Source organism: Lathyrus oleraceus, chromosome 7, assembly GCF_024323335.1.
Source record: "Lathyrus oleraceus cultivar Zhongwan6 chromosome 7, CAAS_Psat_ZW6_1.0, whole genome shotgun sequence".
Classification (NCBI taxonomy): domain Eukaryota; kingdom Viridiplantae; phylum Streptophyta; class Magnoliopsida; order Fabales; family Fabaceae; genus Lathyrus; species Lathyrus oleraceus.
In genome coordinates, this window is record NC_066585.1 from 418,631,764 (window position 1) to 418,642,748 (window position 10,985).

Below are 10,985 nucleotides of genomic sequence, written 5' to 3' on the forward strand. Positions count from 1 at the left end.
TTTCGGGTTCACTTAATCTAGGGTTTGGTGGCTCATCATAAGCGTTCCCACTTCGTAGGGTAATTGCATTGGCTTGTCCTCTTGGATTTTGTTGAGGTTGTCCAGGGAATTGTCCTCCAGGTGTAGTCTGAGGGGCTTGGTTTAAAGCTACCTTCGAGATCTAGGTTTCAAGCATTTTGGTATGAGTAACTATTTGGTCAACCTTGGTTCCTAACTGAGTAATCAATTTGTTAACATGAATGTTTTGGTTCTTGAACTCCTTGTTTTGTTGGGTTTGAACGGTGATAAAATTTTCCATAATTTTCTCAAGGCTCGCCTTTGGTGGCACAGGTTGCATAGGTTGATTCGATCTAGAGGCTTGATAACTAGGTCTCGGAGGTGCATTATTTTGAATAGGGTTATTATTTTTATAGGAGAAGTTTGGGTGATCCCTCCATCCAGGGTTATAGGTATTCGAGTATGGGTTCCCTTGGGTGTAGTTCACTTGCTCAGATTGGGTTTCATTTAATAGACTGCATTCTGCAGATTGGTGTCCTTTGGTTCCACATATCTCACAATCCGACGAAACTGCGGCTACAGTATTCGGGTTTATGCACATATGCTCGACCTTGAGGGCTAATGCATCCATTTTAGCTTGCATCATGTCTATAGAGCTTAGTTCATGCACTCCTCCTTGGGCTTCCTTCTTCTCAACTGTCGCTCGTTCGACTCCCCATGATTGATGGTTTTGAGCCATATCTTCGATGGGGGCACTAGCTTCAGGGTAATGTTTGTTCATCAGAGCACCGCCTGCGGCAGCATCGATGGTCATCTTTGTGTTGTAATGAAGTCCATTATAGAAGGTTTGAATGATTAACCAATTTTCTAAGCCATGATGTGGGCATGCTCGTAACAATTCTTTATATCTCTCCCAAGCTTCGAACAGCGATTCTCCTTGGTTTTGGGTAAATCTAGTTATATGGTTTCGTAGAATGGCGGTCTTACTCGGGGGAAAATATCTAGCAATAAAAACTCTTCTAAGGTTATCCCAAGTCGTAATGGAATTGGGTGGAAGGGAATCTAACCATGATAGGGCTTTATCTCTGAGGGAAAAAGGGAATAATCTTAAACGTATTGCCTCAGGAGAAGCTCCATTGGTTTTAAAAGTGTCTGCCAATTGAAGAAATATTTTTAAATGCTGGTTAGGGTTCTCGATAGCGAGACCCGCGAATTGTCTATGTTGCACTAGTTGCAACAGGGATGGTTTAAGTTCAAAATTATTAGTTGGTATGGTTGGGTTTACTATACTAGAACTAGGTTCTTCGTTAGATGGTTGAGCGAAATCTTTAAGAGGTCTTTGGTTTTGATCTTCGGCCATAGCTCTCTTAATTCTATGAAAGAATAAACGTGCGCGAGCGTAACGTTCAGGTTCCGCCAGAGGGTTTACTAAGCTAAACTTCCGGTGCTGCGAGTTCTTCGCATTGACCGGCGGGAAATAGCCTAAGTCTAAACGATATAACAACAGGAAAATGAAATTTGACAAAATTGCTCCCCGACAACGGCGCCAAAAACTTGATGCGTGCTTTTCGCAATTGTACGAACGCGTCAGAGTAATATAAAATATTGTCGAATCCACAGAGACCAAGTGTCAATCTATCATAATCTATTGTTATGGTGTTTATCAAAGGCAATCAAAATAGGTGTTTTTGTAGTGTGCAATCAAAAGTAAAGTGTTGAATAAAGATTAATTAATAAAGACAGGGTCGAATGTAATTCACGTAATTAATTGATAATCCAAGTACTTGCTAGTAGAGCTACTTATGCGCAGTGTTTCCTACTTCGAAAAGAACTAATTTAACAGGAAATATCGCTTTCGCATATTCAGAACCGAGTTGTACTCCCTAATCAAACCCTCTTATTGTCACTTATAAAAAGGCGCGCATTGCATTAGAGTAGTAAACCTATTTTTAAGAAATATAGTATCTTGACTAAGTTGAAAAGTATTATAACCTGGATTTCTTAACCAAAAGAGGTTCTTACAAACCAGACTCTAAACTTATAAACGCGTCCGAAAATAGTTTTAAAATCTCTTTTCTTCTTAATGTTAAAATCTCCTAATGAACTAAACAAAGCGCTTTCGCTGTTTTTGAAATAGTTAAAAAATAATTAAAGTTAAAAAAAACGTTGGACGGCTTTCGATCTTACCCAACGGAATTGAAGTGCGGGAAAACTTAATTTGAAAGTTAAAATAGCTCTTAAGTGTTTCTACGAACAATTGTATGGATTATCGGTTCAATTATGATCCTTACATTCTAACCTTATAAATTTAGCTAGACATGGTAAAGTAAAAGTGCATTAAAATAAATAAAAGTAGTGCGAGTGAGGAAAGTAAATAAAAGTAGTGCGAGTGCGAAAAGTAAATAATTTAAAGCGAGTGCGAGGAAATAAATAAAAGTAAAGCGAGTGCGAGGAAATAAATAATTTAAAGCGAGTCCGGGAAATAAATAAAGTAAAAGCGAGTGCGGGAAATAAATAAAGTAAAAGCGAGTGCGGGAAATAAATAAAGTAAAAGCGAGTGCGGGAAATAAATAAAGTAAAGGCGAGTAATAAAAACCTGCTCCAATCGGAGGGCTGCGTAAATTGGAATGCGGAAAAGAAAATGGCGGCAGGATTAACTTCCTTCCAAAGTGCTCCAAACTCGATTGCAGACTCTATCACAGACTCGATTACACGATTGTGGTAACACTCTAATGCGAAGCGATTACCACTATAAAATACTGAATATATGCCTAAGTGAAACAAAGTTGCTTCTGAGTTTGCCTCTGCTCTAAGTTGGGATGATTGTAAAAGTGAATTCGCGTTTCTATTTATAGGCAAGTAAAAAGATGGAAATGACTTGGATGCCCTTCAACTTGAAAATAGGAGGGAACCGTTTTTCCTCTTGTGGCGCCCGCCACAAGGCCATGGCGCCCACCACAAGCACAATATGGGGCGCCTTAGTGGAAATAGTGGGAAAACGTGGGGGTTGGTGGAAGTTGAATTTGACACGTCATGGCTTGGTTTGTGGCGCCCGCCATTGGGTAGGCCATAAGAGCAAAATGCTGAATTTTAGGGTTTTTGGCTCTTTTTCGCTCCTTTTCTCGATCGGGGCTCCGATTAAAGTGAAAACCTGAAAACAAAGGAAAACATACCAATAACACAACAAAATGATAATAAAACAGCTAGAATGCATGTGAAATCGGATTCGAAAATACGTAAATTTTAGTGTGATCACTAACCCAAGCCAAAACTCTTTGTGCAAACATTTAACCTTTGTTTTCAACATTAGAAACCTAAGCCTTATGCTTTTGATTTTCTAACTTTCTTTTCACAATACTTATTTTAAATTTGAATCTTTAAGTCAACTTTGACTATTTTGTACATACTTCTAATTGGTAAATATAACCCATTCAAATATCTTTTTGTGGTTCCAATGGCCACTTCCTTAATCAAATTTTCCATAATCTTTAGCTATTAGGTTTGAGCTATCTTTGTGGTAGATGTAATACTCACCTATATCCTTAGTGATGGACAATGAGTCTTCCATGCTTATTATAGGTTTAACCCCTCACTAGCATGTTGAAGCTATCCTCACATGGGGGATTTGTGGTTTGGTTGAGTTTTCTCCTTTTGATAACAAAACACCTTAAGGCTTTTGGACCAATCAAGTCACCAACTCATTTTTTGAAATTTTTATCCCGAACTACGAGGTTTTGATCCTAATCTTTTTTTAAGATGGTACGTAGGCAATGGGTTTATCCATCCAAACACAAAATGTAAATAACTTGTACATTCTCTTCTCATCTCTTCAATCATGTTTGCACAAATAAATTTTCACAAAATAACAACCTTACCAAGTATGAAAAGGGCTCCCTAGGAGTACCTAGGATGTTTTGGGTGCCTAACACCTTCCCATTGCATAACCAACCCCCTTTCCCAGATCTCTGTTTCTTTTACTAGTTTTTGTTAAAACTATTAGGTTTTTGTTCGCTTTCTAACCATTCCTTTGGATAAATAGAAATGCGGTGGCGACTCGACTTGTATGATTTACCTTGGATTTAGTCAATATCTTTAATGGTAACGAATACCCCTCTACAGAAAAGTGGCGACTCTGCTGGGGATACATTTGCCTAGTGGGTTTTGCCAACTTTTCATGCTTGTTGTATTGTATTGTTTTGTGACATATTTTTGTGCAATTTGGGATCACTGTATTGTATGTAATGATTGATTTGCTTGATATTAATTCCTTGTATGCTTGGTGATCTTTGTGAGATGAGTTCTATACCCGGACTCGAGTGCACTTAGGATAGGAGAATGGCGTAGTCTTGTTGACTTGTGTGGAGTTATTCCTTAGCAAGTTGACTTGCAAGTCCATTCACTTGGTGGAGGTCATGTTGGGATCAATAATGTCACACAAGTAAGTTGTAGTTAGACATTACTCTTTCCAATATAGACCTTAGAAGCCAAGGACCTTAGTTTACCAAGCCCATCTTGGCCTATTTATAGGATGTAGTGCGAAAATCATTCAAGTGTAAGATTTGATACAATTGTTACGCGATACTACACTCATAAGAGTCTCTCTTGAGAATATTTTTGGAATACGAGTAGTCGTTTCTCCGATAATATCCGAAAGATGGGATGATGACTATGGGCACCTCTTGTAGAACATGTTTGGCAGGTTTAAACCGTAGTACATTCCCTTTGGGTGGTTCTTAACCTAAACCCCATGCTCGTGACTTGCAACAAACCCTTGATTCATGGTTGATCCATTCATATATCCTTACTATCAATGAAACTTGGATGTTGATAAGGTGTAAACCATAATCCACCAAAATGGATGATTGATATTAAGGATAATATGATCCATCCCATGATCTTTGTTTGGTGTGCTATGCTTGATCCTTGAGTGTGTTTGTTACATTCATGCATTCATGCACTCATTTGCATCCATATCATCAATAATAAAGGAAATTTTCAAGGAACTTAAGGGGTTTATTTGCAAAAAATTTCAGACATGGAAAGACAAAGAAGGAATACAAAGAAGTACAGCTTCAGACAACCAGATTTGAAAGAGTTAAGGAATCTGACATCCTATGTATTAGATCCCTTGGGTTTCAAGACTCGTTTTGGGAAGCTTCTATCTATTCTGACTACTGAGGTGGACGAAGGATTGATGAGTGTATTGGTGCAGTTTTATGATCTCTTGTACCGTTGCTTCACGTTTCCGGACTTTCAGCGTTTGCCTACCCTTGAGGAGTATGCTTATCTTGTGGGTATACCTATCCTGGATCAGTTGTCGATCAGTGGCTTGGAGAGTATTCCTACTTCTCAAGAGATAGCTGACATGTTGCACATAGTTGAATCTCTGGTTGGTGCTCATATGGGAAGGCCATGAGTGAGGATGCCTTTGAGGCCATATTTGTACTTCTCATCTATGGATTGGTATTGTTCCCCAACATCGACAAGTTTGTGGATGTGAACGCTATTAGGATCTTTTCTACTCTTAATCCTGTTCCTACTTTGTTGGGTGATACTTATTTCTCTTTGCATATGAGGAATGCAAAGGGTGGTGGCGCCATTGTGTGTGTTTGCCTCTGTTGTATAAGTGGTTTATTTCTCACTTACCTCAGACGGTCGCTTTCAAGGAGAACAAGGGATGTCTACGGTGGTCCACGAGACTATGTCTCTCACTAATGATGATATCTCTTGGTATAACCGTGTGTATGATGGTGTGCAGATTATCGACTCTTGTGGTGAATTCTCCAATGTGCCTCTCCTTGTTACATGTGGTGGTATTAACTACAACCCTGTTTTGGCACGTCGTCAGCTTGGGTTCCCCCTAAAGGATAAACCTAATAGCATTCTGTTAGAGGGTGTGTTCTTTCCGGAGGGTAAAGATCCCCAAGGCTTGAAAGCTAGGATGGTCCGCGCTTGGCGCAAGATTCATAAGAAAGGAAGGAAGGAGTTAGGTCCTAAGAATTGCATCGCTTTGGAGCCTTATACTGCTTGGGTAAGGAGGAGAGCTTCTGAGTATCTCATGCCTTACAAGTATCCGAGACCTACCTCTATGATTATGGATGGGCCTTCAACCCTCCCTAATCCAGGAGTACAGGAGTTGAGAGACGAAGACCTATCACGTGCCTGGATCCGTGAAAGAGAAGAGTTCCTTCAACAGATTAAGGAGAAAGACGCTTTGATTGAGTTCCTCGAGCATCAGGTTATTGATGACCCTAATGATGCATGAACTTCTCTACTTCCTCAGTCTTCCCGGTTTTGGAAGAGGAAGTACGATCGACTCGCCAAAGAGAAGGAGGATATGGAGGCAGCCTATGAGGAGGAAGTAAAGAGGCTTCGCGCATCTTATCTTCCTGGGTCCCGAGCATTAGATGATTGTTTCTAGGGATCCATAGGATGATTATTTTCCTTTCCTCTTGTATATGATTGACAATGCTGTACTTCTTTCCCATGATGTTATTTGTTGACATATTTCCATATGTGATCAGTGTTAAATGTTTCCAAAATTTGCAAATAAAACCCTAGAGTTCCTTTGAAATATAAAAACAAACCATATGCACAAGCATTGCATGCATCATGTGCATAAGCAGGTCTTGGTTTCCGGTCTCTTGTCCTGTGGTCTAACTCTGTGCTCTTCATTTATTTTGAAGACAAGCTGACTCACCGGTACTACACTAGAGCCAACTCTGCAAGACTGATGGATCAACTAGAACAAGAAAACCGTGAACTCAAAGAGGAAGTGGCCAGACTGAGTGCTTTGATGGAATCATTCATGGCTGCCCAGAGCCAGTCTTCTCCGACGCCTTCAACTCCTCCCCAGAGGACAGTTATCTCAGAGATTGTCTCCTCAACTGTGCCTGCAGCCAGTGCACACTTTGTTCCGACGGCCATGCCAACGGGGTTCCCGTGGGGGATGCCTCCTAATTTCATGCCTGAGGGTTCTGCTCCAACTTTGGCTTCTATGCCGGCATCTAGCCCAGTCCTTGTTGTTCCTCCTCCTGTCGTGCATACCATGCATAGGGTAGACGACACCATCTCTCATTCTGAGCCATCTGAGGGCCCAAATGTCTATGAGAAGATGGACGCTATGAACGATCAATTTCTTGAGCTTCGTAAGGAATTGAAGACTCTTAGAGGAAAGGATCTTTTTGGCAAGTCTGTTGCCGATCTCTGCTTGGTTCCCAATGTGAAGATTCCTGTGAAATTCAAGGTCCCTGACTTTGAAAAATACAAAAGGAATACATGTCCTCTCAGCCACCTGGTCATGTATGCCAGGAAGATGTCTACTCAAATTGATAACGACCAGTTGCTCATCCACTACTTTCAGGACAGTTTGTCCGGTGCCGCCCTGAGATGGTACATGGGGTTAGACAGTGCGAACATCTGATCCTTCCACGACCTTGGCGAGGCCTTCGTCAAGCAATACAAATATAACGTGGATATGGCTCCCGATAGGGATCAGTTGAGGGCCATGTCCCAGAAGGACAAGGAAACATTTAAAGAGTATGCCCAGAGGTGGCGAGAGGTGGCAGCACAGATCGTGCCTCCGCTAGAAGAGAAGGAAAAACCAAGATCTTTCTGAAGACCTTGAGTTCATTCTATTATGAGCAGATGATTGCTAGCGCTCCTTCTGACTTCACCGAGATGGTGAATATGGGGATGCGTTTAGAAGAAGGAGTCAGAGAAGGGCGTCTGACCAAGGAAGAAAGCTCTTCTGCCAAACGTTATGGGGCGTTTGCAAAGAAGAAAGATGGAGAGGCACATGATGTGACCTCTCATGTGAAGCCAAGAAGACCCTCTGTGAGGAGGAAGACTGTGTGTCCCACCGGTAACCAGCACCAGGTGTCTCATATAACACCTGTGTTCAGAGACAATCAGCAGTATCATCAACATAGCAACAATCAGCAACCACCACAGCAATATCAACAACAACAGCACCGACCGCAACAGCAGGCCTACCAGCCTCGAAATAGTAATCAAACCAGCACGAGTTACGAGAGGAAAAGGGTCACCTTTGAGCCTATTCCAATGACGTATGCAGAACTATATCCCTCTTTGATAGAGAGGAAGCCGATTACTCTAAGAGACCCACCGGCTATACCTGCTAACCCTCAGTGGTGGTATAAACCCGAATTGCATTGTGTCTACCATTCTGGTGCTCCTGGCCACGACATGGAGAATTGCTATCCTTTGAAGACCAAGGTTCAAGACCTTGTAAGGTGTGGCATTCTGTGTTTTAAGGACGTAGTTCCTAATGTGAAGAAGAACCCATTGCCCGTGCATGAGAAATTTGTCAACATGGTCCAGGGCTGCCCTGGCAAATACAAGGTCAAATATGTTAGTCATATTCGACAGTCCCTGGTCGAGTTGCACCGTTTGTTGTGTGATTACAGTCACTATGAGCACGATCATGATAGATGCCGAATATGCCCTATTAACCGATTGGGTTGTCGCCAGGTGCGTAAAGATCTTTAGGAAATGCTGGATGAAGGAGTCATTGAGATTCTTCAGAATAGGAATGTTGACGAAGACGAGCCAGAGGTCAACGTGATCTCCCCAGTATTCCGGATGCCCGAACCTGTTATCATCAACTATAATGGTAGCAAGCAGAAGGCTTCTCCTTCTCTGGTCATCAAACCTGCCGGTCCAGTACCGTACTCATCTAAAAAAGCAATTCCCTTTCGTTACAACGCTGTTGCTGTAGAAGATGGGAAAGAGGTGCCTTTGCCTTCCTCATCTGTAGTGAAGATTGTTGATGTAAGCGGTTTGACACATAGCGGTCGTGTGCTTTCAGCACCACCGAAGCCTCAAGCTAATGCTGATTTTGCTGAACGCCCGATTGGGAATGCGGTGAATCCTCCGAATCCGGCACTTGCTGTTAAACCTTCCTCTATACTGAAAACTCTTACTTCTGTTGGCCCTAGTGGCAATGAGAAAGAAGGTTGTGATGAGATGCTGAGGCTCATCAAGAAGAGCGAGTACAACGTTGTAGAGCAGCTTCTACAAATGCCATCCAAGATATCCGTGTTATCATTACTTCTGAATTCAGAACCACATAGAGAGGCTCTGTAGAAAGTTCTGGATGTGGCATATGTAGATCATGATGTCACAATAGAGCAATTCGATAGCATTGTTGCAAACATTACCGCTTGTAACAATTTGAGATTTTGTGACTCTGATCTCCCTGAGGAGGGAAGAGACCACAACTTGGCATTACACATATCTATGAACTGTAAAGATGACGCCACGTCCAATGTGCTGGTGGACACTGGGTCATCCCTGAACGTATTGCCAAAGTCCACTCTCTCGAAACTAGCATATCAAGGGCCTCCCCTGAGGCAGAGTGGAGTTGTTGTGAAAGCTTTCGATGGGTCGCGTAAAACTGTGATTGGGGAAGTTGATCTCCCAATCAAGATTGGACCCAGTGATTTCCATATTACCTTCCAGGTTATGGATATTCACCCATCGTACAGCTGTCTCTTAGGCAGACCATGGATTCACGAGGCGGGCGCCGTGACATCCACCCTACACCAGAAGCTGAAATTTGTGAAGAATAAGAAACTGGTGGTGGTAGGGGGAGAAAAGGCTCTCCTGGTTAGCCACTTGTCTTCCTTCTCATACATAGATGCTGAGGATGAAGTTGGAACTCCTTTCCAAGCTTTATCTATAGCTGAACCTGTTGAGAAGAGAACTCCTTCATTTATTTCCTATAGAGATGCGAAGTTGGCCGTTGAGTGTGGTGGAACTGCTGGATTAGGGAAAATGATTGAGTTGGAAGGCAACAAGTCCCGGGCTGGCATTGGTTTTTCTTCTGGGGGTTTCAACGCGCAAGGGCTATTCAAGAGTGGAGGTTTTATCCACACCGGTCAGGATGAGGAAGCTGTTGCTGTCTTGGAAGAGGATGCAGAGGATTCCGACAATTTCATTATCCTTGGAGGGATCTGAAACAATTGGGTCACTGTGGATATTCCTACAGTTGTCCACAAGTCAACGTAATGATCACTTTGTTTAAAAACCCTTCTCCCATGCCAAAAGAAGGAGTGATGACATTGTTGGCAACATAAATACAATGATATTTTCATTCAATAAATTCATGTTAAATGTTTGTTTTTCCAAATTATTTTCATTTTTTGCTTTTTGCATGAAATCGGTGATCACATAAAACTCTAAAAAAGAATAAAATCAATCTTTTCATCTGCATAATGATTTTCCTTGTTTGAATTCTGAAGCTTTTCATATCCAAAATCATTCTGCAGGTTGATTTCTAGACCCATTGAACATAATAACCCAACGCCATCTCCCAATTTTGAATTCCCTGTATTTGAGGCAGAGGAAGATGATGTTGAAGAGATTCCTGATGAGATTACCCGTCTACTTGAGCATGAAGAGAAGATCATTCAGCCGCATCTCGAGAATCTGGAAACAGTCAACTTGGGGTCTGGAGATTGTGTGCGAGAGGTAAAGATTGGGGCACTCTTGGAAGAATCTGTTAAGAAGGGGTTAATTAAATTGCTACGAGAATACGTCGAGGTCTTCGCCTGGTCATATGAAGACATGCCCGGTCTAGATACTGATATTGTGCAACATTTCCTGCCTCTAAAACCTGAGTGCGTGCCTGTGAAGTAGAAGCTCGGAAGAACTCATCCTGATATGGCAGTGAAGATCAGAAGCAAATTGATGCGGGGTTTCTGGTGACTTCTACATATCCTCAATGGGTGGCCAATATTGTGCCCGTGCCTAAGAAAGACGGAAAAGTCCGAATGTGTGTGGACTATAGTGATTTGAATAAAGCTAGTCCGAAAAGATGATTTCCCTCTACCACATATTGATATGTTGGTAGACAATACAGCTAAATTCAATGTCTTCTAATTTATGGATGGATTTTCCGGATATAATCAGATTAAGATGGCACCCAAGGATATGGAGATGACAACATTCATCACACCTTGGGG

General features: G+C 41.8%; 1 non-coding gene across 1 annotated transcript; it reads left to right on the plus strand.

The window, feature by feature from the left end:
• The first annotated feature begins 866 nt into the window (after positions 1-866).
• On the plus strand, positions 867-973 carry LOC127108781 (small nucleolar RNA R71). The gene has a single exon (XR_007796294.1). It is a non-coding gene; the product is annotated as a small nucleolar RNA R71 (small nucleolar RNA).
• Positions 974-10,985: the final 10,012 nt, after the last annotated feature.